The sequence below is a fragment of the Macaca thibetana genome, chromosome 16, assembly GCF_024542745.1.
Source record: "Macaca thibetana thibetana isolate TM-01 chromosome 16, ASM2454274v1, whole genome shotgun sequence".
NCBI lineage: Eukaryota > Metazoa > Chordata > Mammalia > Primates > Cercopithecidae > Macaca > Macaca thibetana.
In genome coordinates, this window is record NC_065593.1 from 54195732 (window position 1) to 54216581 (window position 20850).

Here is a 20850-nt window from a genome sequence, read left to right on the forward strand (position 1 = left end):
TTCCCCCTTTCAAGAAGGGTAATTCTGGGGCCGACTCAGGGTTTAGGTGCCCCCTGGTGTGGCCTAGATGTCCCCGCCTGGGCCATCTTTCTGGGGAGGACTCTTCCAGGTAGGGAAGGCCAGAGGTGGCCCAGTGCCTGGAGGGTTAGGGGCTCTGCCTGGGATGTACAAGAGGAAGTAGGAAAGGGAAGTCTCATGGATGATCCTAGGCTGCTAGAAGTCCTTAAGGCCCCATCAAGTCCATTCCACTCCCTACCCCCATTCCAGGGCCGAGTAGTAAGTTTACAGATGTTTCCCCCCATTACTTGCCCCAACCCATCCCTGCTGCAGCAAGCCTGAGAGCCAGGCGGAGCCAGGCACAGCTCCTCAGTCTTCTCACACAATCCTGCCGGTGGCCTTCCCTCACGACCCTTGCTTGGGAGGGCAGAGCTCTGGCTCCTTGACCCTAAAAGGTAGCTGGCAGGGGCAAGATGGGGGCCAGCTACCTGACGGATGAAAGCCACAAGTGAATACAGTTCTTGTCACCAGGGGTGCCCTGCCCTTACTCGGCAGGGAGTTCTGACACCCCAGGGCCCATGAACTGCCTGTTTGAGCCCCTCTGTTTCTGGGGCACCTTCGAGGAGGCGCTGTGGAGGAAATCGCTCCCTGTTTATTCACACCCCCCTCAGGGGCAAACAGGCCTGGGACCCGCTGACATCATTTTGGGTGGCTGGATGCACCTGACAGCAGTGGGGTCCTCACAGTGAGCTCCAGCTGGCACTGCCCACTTAAGGGCTGAGTGGAGGGACCCCCCCCCCCCAGCCAGCTCTGCCCCACCAGCCCTACAAGTTGAGGCGGGGCGGGGAAAGGGCTGGGTGTCACACTATTGCTGCGCTGCCGTAAGGCATCTGTCCTCTGGTGGTGCACCCGTGCACACAGGTACAGTGCATCTGGGCACAGCTTTTGGATCCACATCTCTGCACAAGTGTGAATACCTCTGCACACACGGGCATGTCTGTGTGTGCTCATGTATATGGGGTAGGGAACATGAGACTTCCTGTGACCAGTCCACCCTGGCTCCCAGCTGTCTGCATCCTCCTGCCCTGCCCTGGCGAGTGCCTACCCTGGCAGAACCCAGGGAGGAGTGGAGGCTGCCTCTGCCTGGGCCTCCACACAGCATCCTGTACATATGCCACCTGGGCTGGGGGTGGGGAGGCAAGGCCAGGAGCATCGATTAAAGATCCCATCCTGGGGCTTCCAGGGAGCTCACACCAACCTTGTGTCTCTTGTCTGTCAATGGCCATGCTGTGACTTGTCCCCTCCCTGTCCCCTCTGGCTCTGGAGGGAGCATGACAACTGGGGTGCTGGAGGCAGGAAGGGAGCGCTCAGGACCAGCTCCAGGACCCAGAGGAAGGGGTGTTCCTCTCCATTCATGGTGAGGAAACAGGGTGGAGGCCTGGCCCTCCCACTTTGCTACTTCGGCTCTTCCAACAAAGACAGCTGTGCCCCTCCTCTGGCTCCAGCAAAGCAGGAGCCGCGGCGAGTAGAAAAGCATTTTCCCAAAAGTCAGGAGACCCAACTTCCCTTTTATGGCTGAAGCCAAAGAAACCTCTCCTCTTCTCCCAAAAGTTTCCGAAACGCTGGACAAAACCATCAGCCTGTCTGGACCCAGGGCATCGTGTTCCTGGGCAGCAGAGAATCTGCTCTTTCCCCACCCCTGTGCCCTCTGGCCGAGCCTAGGGCAGGAGGGGACTAAGCAAGGCCAGTGCTGGGAGTCCCTCCCCTGGCTGGGGGCTGAGTCTGAGCCAGGAACCTGCGATGATTATTCCTGTCTTCCCCTGCTGAGTGCTTGGGCCTAGAGGTATTCACAGACTGAGGGACCAGGAGGAAGAACTGGGGGAGGATCCATTGGGCTCTGGAAGTCCTGCTTGTTAAGGGAAAAGATAAAAAAGAAGCAGTTGGGGGCAGGGAAACAAATGAAAGGCTAGAAAAAATGGAGAAAGAAACAGCAGCACCAAGCAGGGGCCTGGTGAGAATTGGCAGCTAGAAGCTTTGGGGTCATAGCCCCCCCATTCCTGAACAGGTAGAGTTCCCAAGGCCACCTCAGATCACGTGTCAAGAGAGTAGGACCCAGGGCCTCGTTCAGCTTAGATTCCTACTCTGGCATCTGGTCGCCGCAGGACACTGGGTAACATCTAACTCCAGTGTCTCCCGCGGCAGAAGGTCAGCTTCTTCCTATTCAGAGTGCAGGGGGAAAAAAGCAAGACTCATTCTCAAACCGATCAGTCATGAACTGAAGTCTAGCTGTGCCCTTGTCTTCCTTGCTCTAGGCTGAATAACACTATTTTTAACTTTCTCCTTTGCTTCTGCCTCTCAACTCCTCCATGTCCATGCTTAACCCTTTCTCAGTTCCCAGTTCCCGGTCTATCTGGGTCTCACGTGTGGTTCAGCTGACCCTCCAGATACGGAAAGGGTGGCTTCTGGCAGATGAATGGCAAGAAGGCAGAGAGGGCACAGGTGAGGCTCAGCCTCTGTGACTCTCAAAGGTCAGTGCAGGCCAAAAATGGTGGCTCACACCTGTAATCCCAACACTTGGGAGGCCAAGGTGGGTGGATCACTTGAAGTCAGGAATTTGAGACCAGCCTGACCAATATGGTGAAACCCTGTCTCTACTAAAGATACAAAAATTAGCCAGGTGTGCTGGCACTTGCCTGTAGTCCCAGCTACTTGGGAGGCTGAGGCAGATAATTACTTGAACCCGGGAGGTGGAGGTTGCAGTGAGCTGAGGTCACACCACTGCACTCCAGCCTAGGCGACAGAGCAAGGCTCTGTCTCAAGAAAAAAAAAAAAAAAAAAAAAAAAAGGTCAGTGCAGAGTTGCCAGACACCTCTCAGCTTTGGACCAAACCCTGAAGCCCTAAGTGTCCCCTGCGTGGGCAGTAGGCAAGGGGATGCTGGAGAGGCACCGAACTCTCTGTCCTTGTCTTGCCTGCCTGGGGATGCCAGCTCACCTTTTCCCAACTGGCCAGGAGAGGAAATAAATCTCCACAGGTTGGAGTGGAGAATCAGATCTGACCCAAATGGAACATCTGAAAAGACTGACCTTGGTTTCAGAACTGGTTACCGGCAGCTCTGATGGAGTGATTCCTAAACAACGTGGAGTGGAACCAGGAATTTGAAATTTGAAGTGAAGGCCACTTATTGCAAGGAATTCCCAAGAACCCTTATTTTTCAAAAGTAGAAATTCCTTTGGCCAGGAGCTGTGGCTCACACCTATAATTTTATTACTTTGGGAGGCTGAGGTGGGAGGATCACTTGAGGGAGTCCGGGAGTTCAAGACCTGCCTGAGCAATATAGTGAGACCTTGCCTCTACAAAAAACTTTTTAAAAATTAACTAGGACTGGGCGCAGTGGCTGACGCCTGTAATCCCAGCACTTTGGGAGGCCAAGGCGGGTGGATCACGAGGTCAGGAGATCAAGACCATCCTGGCTAACATGGTGAAACCCTGTTTCTACTAAAAATACAAAAAATTAGCCGGGCGTGGTGGCGGGCGCCTGTGGTCCCAGCTACTCTGGAGGCTGAGCCAGGAGAATGGCGTGAACCCGGGAGGCGGAGCTTGCAGTGAGCCAAGATCGCCCTACTGCACTCCAGCCTGGGCGACAGAGCAAAACTCTGTCTCAAAAAAAAAAAAAATTAACTGACCGGACGCCGTGGCTGACGCCTATAATTCCAGCACTTTGGGAGGCCGAGGCGGGTGGAACCACAAGGTCAGGAGTTCGAGACCAACCTGGCCAATATGGTGAAATCCAATCTCTACTAAAAATACAAAAATTAGCTAGGTGTGGTGGCGCATGCCTGTAGTCCCAGATACTCGGGAGACTGAGGCAGGAGAATCGCTTGAACCAGGAGGTGGAGGTTGCAGCAAGCCGAGATGGTGCCACTGCACTCTAGCCTGGGTGACAGAGCAAGAATCTGTCTCCAAAAAAAAAAAAAAAGTCAAGCATGGTGGTGCAGGCCTGTAGTCCCAGATACTTGGGAGCCTAAGACAGAGCAAGACTCTGTCTCAAAGAAAAAAAAAAAAAGAAAAGAAAAGAAAATCTTTTGATAAAATCACCATTCCAGGTTGCCTCCGAATCATCCCCCTCACCCCCTCACTTTTTTGTTTTCTTTTTTGAGTCTGTCGCCCAGTCTGGAGTGTAGTAATGCATCATAGCTCACTGCAGCATTGAACACTGGGGCTCAAACAATCGTCCCACATCAGCCTCCTAAGTAGTTGGGACCACAGGTGCTGGCCATCATGCCTGGTTAATTTTTTTTTTTTTTTTTTTGAGACTGAGCTTGCTCTGTCACCCTAGTGAGTGGCGCCATCTTGGCTCACTGCAACCTCCACCTCCAGGGTTCCAGCGATCCTTTCACCTCAGCCTCCCAAGTAGCTAGGGTTACAGGTGTGTGCCACCATGCCCGGCTAATGCCTGGCCAATTTCTTTTAGTAGGGGGCTGGGTGTGGTGGCTCAGCCTATAATCCTAGCACTTTGGGAGGCCAAAGAGGGAGGATCATGAGGTCAGGAGTTCGAGACCAGCCTGGCCAACATGGTGAAACCCTGTCTCTACTAAAAATACAAAAATTAGCTGGGTTTGGTAGCGGGTGCCTGTAATCCCAGCTGTAATCCCAGGCAGGAGGATTGCTTGAACCTGGGAGGCAGAGGCTGCAGTGATCTGAGATCGTGCCACTGCACTCCAGCCTGGGCTACAGAGCAAGACTCCATCTTTAAAAACTAAAAATAAATAAATAACTAAATAAATCTATTACATCCAAAATACTCTTATGCCACCATAAAATCAACATAAAATAATTATTGAGATGGTACGTCCTTTTTTTTTTTTTTTTAATACAAAGTCTTTGAAATCAGGGATGCATTGTGCCCTTAAAGCACATCTTAGTTTGCCCAGTTTCAAACTCAGCAGCTACATGTGGCTATTACTGATACTGTTAAGAAGCAACATTTACACGCAGGAAGCTTTGAAAGAAGGAAAGGACAGAAGAGAAACACACAACTACGCGTGAAAGACTTAGGTCAGGAGCAGCAGACGCTGACTCCTTAAAGGTCAGAGGAAACCTGTGTGTACAGTCCTTGCTAGAAGGCAAGAGATGGCCGGGCGTAGTGGCTCATGCCTGTAATCCCAGCACTTTGGGAGGCCGAGGCGGGCAGATCACGAGGTCAGGAGATGGAAACCAGGATGGCCAACATGGTGAAACCCCGTCTCTACTAAAAATACAAAACAATTAGCCAGGCGTGGTGGCACGTGCCTGTAATCCCAGCTGTTCTGGAGGCTGAGGCAGAAGAATCACTTGAATCCGGAAGGCGGAGTTTGCAGTGAGCTGAGATCGTGCCACTGTACTCCAGCCTAGGTGACAGAGCAAGACTCCATCTCAAAATAAAAGAAAAAGAAGAAGGCAAGAGACAAGTCAGGCTGATGTTGGCAGGATCAAGGAATTTTAACTTAATCTAGAGTGAGAGACCTAGATTTATCCTGCCCCGAAAGGGGCTCTGGCCCCAGGAACTTGCTTTAGGCAAAAGAAGATTTCTGTCAATCTTTCCGGAAGATCAGCGGGAGAGAGAAGCAGCCCCAGCCCGAGGCTTCGTGCTGAGGAAGATTCCTGAAGACTTCCAGCCCAGCCCAGAAACCCGGTGCCTGTGGCCTGGGCTCTTCAGGCCTTTGGTGTTGAAAGCAAACGTGGGAAATAAACACCTGTCGGTGGATCGTGTCCTCTAAGAAGCAAAAGCTGTTACAACCTGGAGACCATCCCTGGCAACAGCTCCTGAAACATGCCCTGACAGCCCCTGCCACGGGCAGGAGTCCTCAGGAGGCCTGTTCACCACCGAGCCTTCGCCGAGCCCCCATGAGGTTGATGAGGCCGTGAAGCCATGCCCTCCACCTCAGTCACAGGCGGCATTCCAAGTCAGCTCTCAGGACTAAGTGACACTTGGCTCTTCAGAATGCTGACAGAACACCCCAGTGTGGCCAGGCGCAGTGGCTCACGCCTGTAATTCCAGCACTTTGGGAGGCTGAGGCAGGTGGATCACTTGAGCTCAGGAGCTTGAGAACAGCCTGACCAAGATGGTAAAACCCCGTCTCTACTAAAAATGGAAAACCGTGCGTGGTGGCTGGCACCTGTAATCCCAGTTATTCAGGAGGCTGAGACAGAGGGATTGCTTAAACCTGGGAAGGGGAGGTTGCAGTGAGCCAAGATCACGCCGCTGCACTCCAGCCTGGATGACAGAGGGAGGCTCTGTTTCAAAAAAAAAAAGAGCACTCCAATGCAAGGGGCCTAGGGGACTTCAGAGCATGGGGAGTGGCAAGGGGTCCCCGACAAACTCCTTTGCTTTGCACAAGGCTATTCACATGGTCCATCTGACTACAGATGGAGACCAAGCCTGGGCCACCACTGGGTGCAGGGACTATGACAGTTATCACTTACACTGGCTCCATGTGGCCCCAGGGGCAGCCCAGCCTGAGGTCCCCACTCGCTGCGCTTAGTCCTCCAGGCCTGGCTGCCTCCTTAGGCCACGCTGGTGTTGGGTCCCGAAGGGTTAATTGCTGCTACCCTCACCCCCACAGACCCCTCTGTTCAGCTCTGGCCCTCCGCCACCTGAACCCCTGCCCACTTGGCAGCCTCAGGCTTCCTGACAAGTGTCTGACCGGCTGCCAATCTCCACTCTGCCCAAGAGCCGTCTGCTTCTCTCTGGCAGCCGCGGTGCCCACTTGGGTTTAAAAATAAACTTGCTATCTGCCTTTCCTCCAGCCGAATCCCAGGCACTTCTTCCATGTGGAGCTGGATCCCAGCCGCCCCCGAAAGCGTCATGTCGCTGTCATCTCAGCGGCCCCTGCGAGGAACACGTTCTACGACTCCATTGTAGGGACTTCGCTGCAGAAAACTCCATTTTATCAGGGGCACCTGTCACTTCTCCCATCTGAGGGTCATTTCTGGGTGGAGGATGTAAGTACAGGAGTGGGGTGGAGGCGTAGGGCTGCTCTAAGGAGTATAGGGGTCCCAGGATGGCTCAGACAGGTGTCTCCGCAAAACCAGCATCTCCAGCCGTGGGGCACTGTGTGGCCTTCACACCCGCAGTGTTCCCTCCCCTCTTCCCACCATTTAATTTCTCCTCCTCTGCTCTCTTCAGAACTCACCCTGTCCCACCCCTTCTCTCCCTGATGGCCTCTCCCCTCTTGCTCCTAGGAGAAAGGCCAGCTCCCCAGCTCCTTGCTTGCTTCTTCCCAGCACCTTCAGGCCCTTCCCCAAGGGCTAACCCCTCCCACTTTGGTTCAGCCCCTGCCCCTCGTACCACTTCAGGCCATGGTTCTGCCATTTATCAATCTTCTCCCCCATGTCTCCTGCTCCTTTCCATAACCCAGGTTTTTTCATACTTAAACACAAATCACCACCCCAACCACCCCCAGCCCCAGCGCCTCCGCAGCCCCGTTGCACCGTGGCATTGCTGCTCCCACTGCCACAGTTCCCACTGCTGTCCAGTCCTTGGCGCAAACAATGGGGGCTGCCAACTCCAAACTGGCCTCCTGCTCTTGCCACCACCTGATCCAGTCTTAGAGGCTGAGCACCACAGACCCTCCTCCCAGTGTGGCTGTGGCCAGAGCTCTGGCTCACCTGCCCCTTCGCTGCTCACCTCTCCAGCCTGTTTCAGCCCATCGTCCCCGCTAGGCTCCTGCCTTGGGAATTTCTTTCTGTTCCTGTTCCCTGAAAGCTGTCACCCTTGGACCTTCCCCCGCATTTTTGACTTCCTCCTATTTTATTTATTTTTGAGACAGAGTCTCACTCTGTCACCTAGGCTGGAATGCTTTGGCACAATCTCGTCTCACTGTAGCCTTCACCCCCCAGGCTCAAGTGATTCTCCTGCCTCATGTCCCCTGAGTAGTTGAGACTACAGGCGTGTGCCACCACACCTGGCTAATTTTTGTATTTTTTGTAGAGACAGGGTTTTGCCATGTTGCCCAGGTTGGTCTTGAACTCCTACACTCAAGCAATTCAGCCTCCCAAAGTGCTGGATTACAGGCGTGAACCACCACTTCCGGCCTCCAGCCCACTTTATACGACTAACTCCTACTCATCTGTTAGGTCGCAATTTATCCATCACTGCTCCAGAAAGCCAGCCTGGATGGATGCCTGTGCCCTGTGCTCCTGGAGCACTTTCTGATCAGCTCCCTGGGTCCAAGCACGCAGCACCCTGAACCCTGACAGCCTGTCTACTTCCCCTCGGCAGCGTCAGCCCCTTGAAGAGTGGGATGGGGTCTGCCTGTTACAGAGTCATAGTTCCAGCATGGAGTCTGTGCCAGCATGGAGTAGTGCTTAATAAATGCTTGTGAACTGCTCAAGTGCTACACAAGACTAGAACAAATGGGCAAATGTAAAATGGGACCAGAAAATCCAGACTGGCTCACAACTGTTTTTACTTTTATTGGTTCTTTTATTTTTCTTTTATTTATTCATTTATTTATTTTTTGAGATAGGGTCTTGCCCTGTTGGCCAGGCTGGAGTGCAGTGGCTCCATCATGGCTTACTGCAGCCTCGACCTCCCAGGCTCAAGTGATCCTTCCACCTCAGCTTCCTGAGTAGCTAGGACTATAGGCGTGCCGCCATACCCACTTAATTTTAGTTATTTGTTTATCTATTTTATTTTATTTATTTATTTAAAGACAGAGTCTCGCTCTATCACGAGGCTGGAATGCAGTGGTGCAATCTCAGCTCATTGCAACCTCCACCTCCTGGGTTCAAGCAATTTTCCTGCCTCAGCCTCCCAAGTAGCTGGGACTACAGGTGCGAGTCACTATGCCCAGCTAAATTTTGTATTTTTGGTAGAGAAGGGGCTTCACCATGTTGGCCTGGATGGTCTTGAACTCCTGACTCAGGTGATCCACCCCCCTTGGCCTCCCAAAGTCCTGGAATTACAGGCGCAAGCCACCGCTCCTAGCCCCTATTTTATTTTATTTCATTTTATTTTATTTTATTTTTTGAGACGGAGTTTCTCTCTTATTGCCCAGACTGGAGTACAATGGCGCAATCCTGGCTCACGGCAACCTCTGACTCCCGGGTTCAAGCGATTATCCTGCCTCAGCCTCCTGAGTAGCTGGGATTACAGGCATGCACCACAACACCTAATTTTGTATTTTTAGTAGAGATGGGGTTTCTCCATGTTGGTCAGGCTGGTCTCGAACTCCCAACCTCAAGTGATCCGCCTGCCTTGGCCTCCCAAAGTGCTGGGATTACAGGTGTGAGCCACTGCACCCAGCTTATATTATTTTATTTTATTTATTTATTTTTGAGACGGAGTCTCGCACTGTCACCCGGGCTAGAGTGCAGTGGTGCGATCTGGGCTCACTGCAATATCCGCCTCCCAGATTCAAGTGATTCTCCTGCCTCAGCCTCCCAAGTATCTGGGACTACAGAGTCCCGCCACCAGGCCCAGCTAATTTTTTTGTATTTTTAGTAGAGACAGGGTTTCACCATGTTGGCCAGGCTGACCTCGTGATTCTGACCTCGTGATTCACCTGCCTCAGCCTCCCAAAGTGCTGGGATTACAGGCGTGAGCCACTGAGGCAGGCCTATTTTTATCTCTTTTTTTTGAGACAGAGTCTCGCTCTGTTGCCCAGGCTGGAGTGCAGTGGGGCTATCTTGGCTCACTGCAACCTCCGTCTCCCGGGTTTAAGCGATTCTCCTGCCTCAGCCTCTCAAATAGCGGGATTACAGGCGTGTGCCACTACACCAACCTAATTTTTATATTTTTAGTAGAGATGGGGTTTCTCAAACTCCTGACCTCAGGCAATCCGCCTGCCTTGGCCTCCCCAAAGTGCTGGGATTACAGGCGTGAGCCACCATGCCCAGACCCAGTTAATTTTAATTTTAATTTTAATTTTTGTGGAGACAGGGTCTCAATATTTGCCCAGAATTGTCTCGAACTCCTGGGCTTAAGCAGTCCTCCCTCCTTGGCCTCCCAAAATGCTGGGATTACAGGTACGAGCCATCATGCTTGGCTGACAACTATTCTGCTTAACTGGAGTTTAAACTGAAATTTCAGTTATCTTTGGGATGTGGAGGCAAAACAGTTTCATTTGAGACATGCCCCATGGCACGTGCACACTGTAGAAATGTCTTTCCTGGCCAGGTGCAGTGACTCATGCCTGTAATTCCAGCACTCTGGGAGGCCAAGACGGGTGGATCAAGAGGTCGGGAGTTCGAAACCAGCCTGGCTAAGATGGTAAAACCCTGTCTCTACTAAAAATGCAAAAATTAGCTGGGTGCGGTGGCATGTGCTTGTAATCCCAGCTACTTGGGAGGCTGAGGCAGGAGAATTGATTGAGCCCGGGAGGCTCAGTTTGCAGTGAGCTGAGATTGCACCACTGCACTCTAGCCTGGGCAACGGAGCAAGACTCTGTCTCAAAAAAAGAAAAAAGAAAATCAAGCCTAAAGACCAGTGTTGTTGAAAAGAGGATGGGGCTGGCGAGGTGGCTCACGCCTGTAATCCCAGCACTTTGGGAGGTCGAGGTGGTCAGATCACGAGGTCAGGAGATCGAGACCATCCTGACTAACATGGAGAAACCCCGTCTCTACTAAAAATGCAAAAAAATTAGCTGGGTATGGTGGCGGGCACCTGTAGTCCCAGCTACTTGGGAGGCTGAGGCAGGAGAATGATGTGAACCCGGGAGGCGGAGCTTGCAGTGAGCTGAGATCTGGCCACTGCACTCCAGCCTGGGTAACAGAGCGAGACTCCGTCTCAAAAAAAAAAAAAAAAAAAAAAAAGAAAGAAAGAAAGAAAAGAGGATGGAGACTAAAATCCTGTTTATTCAGATGAAATTGCAGAATCTGAAGACAAGAGGGACATGAGAAAGAATTCCACGACTCGTGGGCTTTATGCAAATCCTTACCATAAGGGGAAACACAGCCCCCCAAAAAGTAACAGATTCTGTCTCAGAAAACTCAAATGGTGTCTAAGCTTGGCCTCCCTGCAATTTCTACACACCGGGGCCCGCTTCCTAGGACAGTCCTTTAAGTATATAAAGATGCTGTTTCCCTAGTGCACGTCTTCTCTTTCTTAGGCTAAGAAGGCTTTCAGGTTCTCTAGCTGCTCCTCACAGCTATGGGCCCTGCCCTACCCTGCCCTCCCCAGCCCAGCCCTGCCTTGCCTTGCCCTCTGAACAGGCTCCAACCCACCCACTTCCTCCTGAAGTACCTTGTGCAGAAATAAAGAGGGAGCTCCAGTGCATTCTGCCCAGAAGAGCCAGGGTGCATTAAGCCCATTACCCTCCTCGATGAGGGTTATCTTATTTCTAAGGAAGCAATAACTGTGCTCTGATTAGACCACATTAAGAATGGGTATTTGGCCGGGCACAGTGGCTCACATCTGTAATCCCAGCACTTTGGGAGACTAAGGTGGGCAGATCACATGAAGTCGGGAGTTCGAGACCAGCCTGACCAACATGGAGAAACCCCGTCTCTACTAAAAATACAAAATTAGCTGGGTGTGGTGGCGCATCCCTGTAATCCCAGCTACTCTGGAGGCTGAGGCTGGAGAATCGCCTGAACCCGGCAGGCAGAGGTTGCGATGAGCCAAGATTGCGCCATTGCACTCCAACCTGGTCAACAAGAGTGAAACTCCGTCTCAAAAAACAAAAGAATGTGTATTTGGTGGCCAGGCACGGTGGCTCATGCCTGTAATCCCAGCACTTTGGGGGGCCAAGGTGGGTGGATCACTTTGAGGTCAGGAGTTCAAGATCAACCTGGCCAACATGGCAAAAACCCATCTCTACTAAAAATACAGAAATTAGACCGGCATGGTGGCAGGCACCTGTAATACCAGCTACTCAGGAGGCTGAGGCAGGAGAATCACTTGAACCCAGGAGGCGGAGGTTGCAGTGAGCTGAGATCATGTCACTGTACTCCATGGAGACAGAGCCAGACTCCGCCTCAAAAAAAAAAAAAGGTGTGTATTTGGGCTGGGCGTGGCGGCTCAGACCTGTAATCCCAGCACTTTGGGAGGCCAAGGTGGGAAGATCGCTGGAGCACAGAGTTCGAGATGAGTATGGGTAACATGGCAAGACCTCATCTCCACATAAAATATAAAAAAATTAGCTGGTTGTGGTGGTGCGCACCTGTGGCCCCAGTTACTTGGGAAGCTGAAGTGGGAGGATCACTTGAGCTCAGGAGGTCGAGCCTGCAGGGAGCTGAGCTCACACCACTGCACTTCAGCCTGGGTAACAGAGTAAGACTCTGACTAAAAAAAAAAAAAAAAAAAAAAAATGGCCTTCATCTTACCTTGATTTGGGCTAAATCTGATAAAGTTATTTGGGCTAAATTTAATATGGCTTTCAGTTTTTCTGAAATTAAAAACCACATACCAATCCTTGTTTAGAGAATTTACTATATGAGGACACTTGAAATTATTACCCATGTTTACAGATGAATAAGTGCTTGTGTGCATTTATTTTTTGTTTTAATTTTATAGACACAAGATCCCACTCTGTTGCCGAGGCTGGAGTGCATTGGTGCGATCATAGCTCACTGCAGCCTGACCTCCTGGGCTCAAGCAGTCCTCCTGCTTCCGCCTCCCAAGTAGCTGGGACTACAGATGCCCACCACTAAACCCAGCTAAATTTTTTTTTTTTTTGAGACAGAGTTTTGCTCTTGTTGCCCAGGCTGGAATGCAGTGGTGCAATCTTGGCTCACCACAACGTCCGCCTCCCGGGTTCAAGTGATTTTCCTGCCTCAGCCTCCTGAGTAGCTGGGATTACAGGCATGTGCCACCACGCCTGGCTAATTTTTTGTATTTTTAGTAGAAACAGGGTTTCTCCACGTTGGTCAGACTGGTCTTGAACTCCCGACCTCAGGTGATCCACCCGCCTTGGCCTCCCAAAGTGGTGGGATTACAGGCGTGAGCCATCGTCTCGGGCCTAAATTTTGTTTGTTTTTTTTTTTTGGAGGCGGAGTCTCGCTCTGTCACCCAGGCTGGAGTGCAGTGGCACAATCTCAGCTCACTGCAAACTCCGCCTCCCGGGTGCACGCCATTCTCCTGCCTCAGCCTCCTAAGCAGCTGGGACTACAGGCGCCTGCCACCAAGCCTGGCTAATTTTTCTTTTTTTGTATTTTTAGTAGAGATAGGGTCTCACTGTGTTAGCCAGGATGGTCTCGATCTCCTGACCTCGTGATCCGCCCACCTCAGCCTCCCAGAGTGCTGGGATTAGAGGCGTGATCCATCGTGCTCCGCCTGGCCTAAATTTGTGTGTGTGTGTGTGTGTGTGTGTGTGTGTGTGTGTGTGTGTGTGTGTGTGTGTGGAAATGGTAGTATTGCTATGTTGCCCAGGCTGGTCTTGAACTCCTGGCCTTAAACTATCCTCCTGCCTTGGCCTCCCAAAATGTTAGTATTACAAGCAAGAGCTGCCGTGCCCGGCCACATATATGCTTTTAAAAAGACAATGCTAATAATGCCAATTTTTTTTTTTTGAGGGATGGGGCAATTATTGATGTCTTTTGGTTTCTCTTTATTTTCTGAATTGTCTATATTTTAAAATAAGGAACTCGGCCGGGCGCGGTGGCTCAAGCCTGTAATCCCAGCACTTTGGGAGGCTGAGACGGGCGGATCTCGAGGTCAGGAGATCGAGACCATCCTGGCTAACACGGTGAAACCCCGTCTCTACTAAAAAATACAAAAAAAACTAGCCGGGCGAGGTGGCGGGCCCCTGTAGTCCCAGCTACTCGGGAGGCTGAGGCAGGAGAATGGTCTAAACCCGGGAGGCGGAGCTTGCAGTGAGCTGAGATCCGGCCACTGCACCCCAGCCTGGGCGACAGAGCAAGACTCTGTCTCAAAAAAATAAAAAAATAAAAAAAATAAGGAACTCATGGTATCTTCATAACCAGAAAACAATAAGTAATTAAAACTGAGAATAACCCCCCCGCCCCGAACAAGAAGGCAATGGTATTTACAGTGAAAAAAAAAAAAAAAAAAAAAAGTCAGCTGGGTGCAATGACTCTAACACTTGTAATCTCAGCACTTTGGGAGGGTGAGACAAGAGAATCACTTGAACCCAGGAATTCAAGACCAGCCTGAGCAACACAGTGAGACCCCCCATCCATGAAAAATTTAAAAATTAGCCGGATGTAGTGGCATGTGCCTGTAGTCCTAGCTGCTTGGGAGGCTGAGGTGGGAGGATCACTTGAGCCCAGGAGGTCGAGGCTGCAGTGAGCTATGATCATGCTACTGCACTTCTGCCTAACAGAGCAAGACCCTTTCTCTTTTTTTTTTTTTTTTTTTTTTTTTTTGAGACGGAGTCTGGCTCTGTTGCCCAGGCTGGAGTGCAGGGGCCGGATCTCAGCTCACTGCAAGCCCCGCCTCCCGGGTTCACGCCATTCTCCTGCCTCAGCCTCCCGAGTAGCTGGGACTACAGGCGCCCGCCACCTCGCCCGGCTAATTTTTTTTGTATTTTTAGTAGAGACGGGGTTTCACCATGTTAGCCAGGATGGTCTCGATCTCCTGACCTCGTGATCCGCCCGTCTCGGCCTCCCAAAGTGCTGGGATTACAGGCTTGAGCCACCGCGTCCGGCAGACCCTTTCTCAAAAAAAAAAAAAAAAAAAAACAAAAAAAACCCCCAAAAAAACTACTTGAACTATATGCACTGTAAACAGGTATATTTATTCTCTGTAAATTATGCCCCCATAAAGTTAATGTTTAGAAGCTAAAAATGCCTTTAGATGGCCTACGTTCATTTCAAAATGTGTATTCTGGCACCTTAGCTATAGTCTTTATGGAAGAGTCTAATTCACGTACACTGGCAGCAGGGGTTCCTGGTCAATTCGCAAGTGTTCTCTTCAAGACAAAGTAAGTTCTCTAATTTTGGTGCCACCAATTTTGGATTTGGAGACCTGTAGCTCTATTACCAAAGACAACAATTGTAATTTGGCTGAATAAATGGTTCGCTAAGCAAAGAGAAGACATATGTATATGCTTGTATATGCACAGATATTTCTGGGAAGAAATGGTAGACTGAACAGTGGTCACCTTTGAGGAGTGAGAAGACTCGGGAGCATGGGGGCACTTAATTTTCTTTTCTTTTCTTTTTTTTGAGATGGAGTCTCCCTCTGTTGCCCAGGTGATCTGCCTTGTGATTTGCCTGCCTCGGCCTTCCAAAATGCTGGGATTACAGGCGTGAGCCACCAAACCCGGCCCTTGTTTTTTTGTTTGTTTGTTTTAAGACAGAGTGTTGCCGGGTGCAGTGGCTCATGCCTGTAATTCCAGGACTTTGGGAGGCCAAGGCAGGTGGATCAACTGTGGTTGGGAGTTCGAGACCAGCCCGACCAACATGGAGAAACTCTGTCTCTACTAAAAATACAAAATTAGCCGGGCGTGGTGGCGCATGCTTGTAATCCCAGCTACTCAGGAAGCTGAGGCAGGAGAACTGCTTGAACCCAGGAGGCAGAGGTTGCAGTGAGCCGAGATCATGTCATTGCACTCCAGCCTGGGCAACAAGAGTGAAACTCCGTCTCAAAAAAAAAAAAAAAAAAAAAAAGAGTGTCTCACTCTGTCACTCAGGCTGGAGTGCAGTGGCATGATCTTGGCTCACTGCAACCTCCGCCTCCCGAGTTCAAGCAATTCTCCTGCCTCAGCCTCCCAAGTAGCTGGGACCACAGGCACCCACCATCGCGCCAGCCTAATTTTTGTAGTTTTAATGGAGACGGGGTTTCACCATGTTGACAAGGCTGGTCTCAAACTCCTGACCTCAGGTGATCCGCCTGCCTTGGCCTCCCAAAGTGCTGGGATGACAGGCATGAGCCTCCAAATTCTTTTATTTGTTTGAATACGTTTTTTAAATGTTTAAATTGTGGTAAAAAACACATAATACAAAACTTACTCTCTCAATGTTCAAGAGTACAGTTTAGGCCGGGTGTGGTGGCTCAAGCCTGTCATCCCAGTGCTGTGGGAGGCCGAGGTGGGCGGATCACCTGAGGTCAGGAGTTCAAGACCAGCCTGGTTAACATGGCGAAACCCCATCTCTACTAAAAAATACAAAAATTAGCTGGGCGTTGTGGCAGGCACCTGTAATCCCAGCTACTCGGGAGGCTGAGGTTGCAGTGAGCCGGGATCACACCATGGCACTCCAGCCTGGGCAAAAGAGTGAGACTCTGTCTCTAAAAGAAAAAAAAAAAAGTATAGTTCAGTGGTATTAACTATATGCACATGGTTGTATAGTAGATCCCTAGAAGTTTTTCATCTTGCAAAACTAAAACTCTACACCCATTAACAACTGCCTGTTCCCCACTCCCTCCAGCCCCTGACCACCACCACTCTATGTTGTTTTCATGATTTTGACTATTCTGAGTCTCATATAAGTGGTCACACAGTATCTGTCTTTTTGTGGCTGGCTTAATCCACTCAGTATAATGTCTTCAAGTCTCATTCATGTTGTAGCAGATGTCAGGATTTCCTTCTTTCAAGGCTGAATAACTTTCTATTGTATGGATGGACCACATTTTCTTTCTTTCTCTTTTTTTTTTTTGAGATGGAGTCTCGCTCTGTCGCCCAGGCTGGAGTGCAGTGACGCAATCTCGGCTCACTGCAAGCTCCACCTCCCGGGTTCACACCATTCTCCTGCCTCAGCCTCCCGAGGAGCTGGGACTACAGGTGCCCACTACCATGCCCAGCTAATTTTTTTTTTTTTTTTGGTATTTTTAGTAGAGACGGGGTTTCACAGTGTTAGCCAGGATGGTATCAATATCCTGACCTCATGATCCACCTGCCTTGGCCTCCCAAAGTGCTGGGATTACAGGCGTGAGCCACCGCGCCGGGCCAATGGACCACATTTTCTTTTCTTTTTTGTTTGAGATGGTGTCTCACTCTGTCACCCAGGCTGGAGTGCAGTGGTGCCATCCCGGCTCACTGCAACCTCCGCCTCCCGGGTTAAAGCAATTCTCATGCCTCAGTCTTCTGAGTAGCTGGGATTACAGGCGCCCACCACCATGCCCGGCTACTTTTTGTATTTTTTGTCAAGATGGGTTTTCGCCATGTTGCCCAGGCTGGTCTCGAACTCCTGGGATCAAGTGATCCTCCTGCCTCAGCCTCCCAAAGTGCTGGGATTATAGGAGTGTGCCACCATGCCCAGCCTTTTAAAAAAATATTTTATACTGTATATATTTTATCTTTCACTGTACCTTTTGTTCAGATATGTCTAGATATACAAATACCATTGTGGTGCCATTGTCTACAGCATTCAATAAAGAAACATACTGCATGGGTTTGCAGCCTAGGAGCAATAGGTTATACTACAGAGCCTACGGGTGTAGCAGGCTATGCTGTGTAAATTTGTGTGAGTTCACTCTATGATATTTGTACAATGACAGAATCACCTGATGTTAAGTGTTGCATGACTGTAACAGTCCCCGCCTTATACCATGTCTCTTCTAGGCCAAAGTCCCCTCCCCAGAGCAGACCCCTAGCACTCCACAGCAGGATCACAAGCTGGTCTCTGGTCCCAGACCCTGCGGATCCTTGTCGACGCTTCCAGTCTCAATCACTTCCCGATGGTTTGAATGTGAAGTCAACAATCCACTGGACAGTTTGCACTTACTATTTCCAGGGCTTTTGCAGTTAAAAGTGTCTTCAGGTTCCCCGATCTTCCTGCAGATCCCCCTGCAGTCAGAGGCTGAGTCTGTCCCTTCTCCCGGCAGCAGCTGGGTACAGGATGTAACATCAGTCTCTGCCTGCTGGGCAGAAGCCACAGCTGCAACGCGCTTTCAGAAAAAATGGGCCAGGCCAAAGGAGCTCCCTGTCAGTGCTTTTCAGTGTTTCCAGCACAAAGATAAAATTACACTTCCATAGGAGTACACAAACTAAAAATAAAATTTAAAGAAAGCTATCTAGTCCTGTATCATTTTCCCCATGGTCGGGTCCCGTTCGGGTCACTGGACATGCACTGAAATCGCTTATGAACAGCTGCTTGGTTCTGCCTCGCCTGGAGTTTAAGGCTCTGAGCATCCCCAGCCCTCTGTGATGGCCCCAGGAGAGCCAGGCAAACAAGGATACTTGTGGCAGTTTGGCTGAGGGTGAAGATGAAGTCGTCAGTTCTTTCCTCCAGGCACGAGCAGGGGTCTTCCTTAGGTTTTTCTTCCACAAGCCCCTAGCTAGCTTAGAGTAGGCATAGCACCTCAAGGGCAGGGCAAGGAAATGCTGTGCCATTTCCTTAGGATCCTGGGGGCGGGAGAAAAAGTCAATTGACAAAGAATGCTTGTCACCATGTCATGTCAGCAGCTCTTTTCCTGGTGCTTCCCAATCCTGAGTCACTTCCTGTTTCTAAGTTCCTCCAAGATGTCATTAACTGTAGGGAGGAGAAATTTATAAGTAATGACATGTAGGGAGGAGAAATTTATAAGTAATGACACTAATTCTTGCTTACATACAAGGTGAGATGATTCTTTTCACATGAGCCTAGTCATAGTCATGATCCAGAAGTTCTAAATCCATATTTCATTTATTTATTTATTTATTTATTTATTTATTTATTTATTTTGAGATGGAGTCTCACTCTGTCACCCAGGCTGGAGTGCAGTGGTGCGATCTCGGCCACTGCAACCTCCACCCTCCCACCCCAGGTTCAAGCAATTCTCTTGCCTCAGCCTCCCGAGTAGCTGGGATTTCAGGCACCTTCCACTGCACCCAGCTAATTTTTGTATTTTTAATAGAGACGGGGTTTCGCCATCTTGGCTAGGCTGGCCTTGGAACTCCTGACCTCGTGATCCACCTGCCTCAGCCTCGTAAAGTGCTGGGATTACAGGCATGAGCCACCCCTCCCAGCCACTAAATTCATTATTTCATGATGAAACAGGAAAAGTTCCCTTGTCCCCTTGCAGGGTGTGCGATGGGGGAGTGGCTCACTTCTTCAGTGCCCTGCTGCTCAAACCTCAAACTTCTAGGGGAGCATACAGATGGGCAGGCTGTGGGGCTCTGACCCCAAGGCAGTGTCTAGGGGTGAATGTTTATAACTGAAGCCCCAGTGGGCGTATGTTACAGTGTGTGCTTTTAGTTTTGCTCTTTTAGTTTAGCCGTCTATAGGCGGCTTGTGTTAGCTCAGTTAGCCCTCCGCCTTATTGCAAGGACAGAGGGCTTTCTGTATCCCAAGGTTCTTGCCTTAGCATACTGGAAGAATTGGACCACACGTGGGCTTGGAGAATGAGTGCAAGGTTTTATTGAGTGGAAGTAGCTTTCAGCAGATGGGGGAGCCAGAAGGGAGACGGTCTTCCCCTGGAGTCCGGCCGCTTGGCGGCCTGGGCTCTCCTCTGACTGCCCAGGCCAAACTCCATGTTATTCTGCTTCTGCAGGTCGGTGGCCTGCCAGCGCACCGGTGCCTGTTGGTGCGTTCCTCTGGACATCCAGCTGCCTGCGTCTGCCTACTAGGGTCTAGGGGATGGGGGCGGAGCGTTTGGGCAGGAAATGCCAGTCCTCACCTAGGTCCGTGGGGGTGGAGCCCTAGTCAGGAACCATGCCCTCCTCTATGCAGCACTTCCCTTACCCCCTTCCGTATCATTTAAAGGAACCACCTCTTCCCTTTCCAGCACTCCCATATCCAAGATATTTTGAAACATATGCTTAACATCTAGTCAGGGATGGCACACTCTTCCATCAACCCTGCCCCGACCTCAAAATCACTGATAAGATTATTTGGCTGAACCCAAAGGAGTCCCTGGATCCTCTACGTAGGCCTCCCCTCCAGGCAGCCAGCAGTCATTCTGAGCTGACTGATGAGATGAAACTCACATGCTATACCAGGTCTAAACCTTCTTGAACAGAGGAGGTAATTCAAAACAATTCTCTTTCCCCTTTTATTTTGGCTACTTCAAACCATTTTTTTTTTTTTTTTTTTTTTTTGAGATGGAGTCTCACTCTGTTGCCCAGGCTGGAGTGCAGTGGTGTGATCTCTACTCACTGCAAGCTCCGCCTCCTGGGTTCACGCCATTCTCCTGCCTCAGCCTTCCCAGTAGCTGCGACTACAGGAGCCTGCCAACACTCCTGGCTAATTTTTTTGTATTTTTAGTAGAGACAGGGTTTCACTGTGTTAGCCAGGATGGTCTCGATCTCCTGGCCTTGTGATCCGCCCACCTCGACCTCCCAAAGTGCTGGGATTACAGGCGTGAGACACCATGCCCAGCCTACTTCAATTTTTAAAAAATGAGTGGTTTTCAAACTATAATGTACATAAGAATCACCAGATAATTTGGGGGTAATGCAACTATTCTGCATCTTTCTGGTTTGGTTACTTAACTGTATGCATTTCTAACTATACAACAGTTTTACTCCATGTAAATTATATCTTAATAAAAGGTTGTTTTTTTTTTGTTTTTGTTTTTTTTTTTTTTGAGATAGAGTCTGGCTCTGTCGCCCAGGCTGGAGTGCAGTGGCGCGATCTCGGCTCACTGCAAGCTCCGCCTCCCGGGTTCACGCCATTCTCCTGCCTCAGCCTCCTGAGTAGCTGGGACTACAGGCGCCCACCACCGCGCCCGGCTAATTTTTTGTATTTTTAGTAGAGATGGGGTTTCACCGTGGTCTCGACCTCCTGACCTCATGAACCGCCCGCCTTGGCCTCCCAAAGTGCTGGGATTACAGGCGTGAGCCACCGCGCCTGGCTAATAAAAGATTTTTTAAAAATGAATCGCCCAGAGAACTTGTTAGTTCTGATTATTTAGGTCTGCAATGGATCTAAGGAATATACACAGACAGACAGACACACACACACACACATATACAGAGAGAGAGACAGACAGGGTTTTGCTCTCGCTCTGTCATCCAGGGTGGCGTGCAGTGGTGCAACCACGGCTCACT

General features: G+C 50.3%; 1 protein-coding gene across 1 annotated transcript in view; it reads left to right on the top strand.

The window, feature by feature from the left end:
* The window catches only part of CCDC103 (coiled-coil domain containing 103), a 144924-nt gene that overhangs the window by 21367 nt on the left and 102707 nt on the right, over positions 1 to 20850 (top strand). The window lies entirely within an intron of this gene.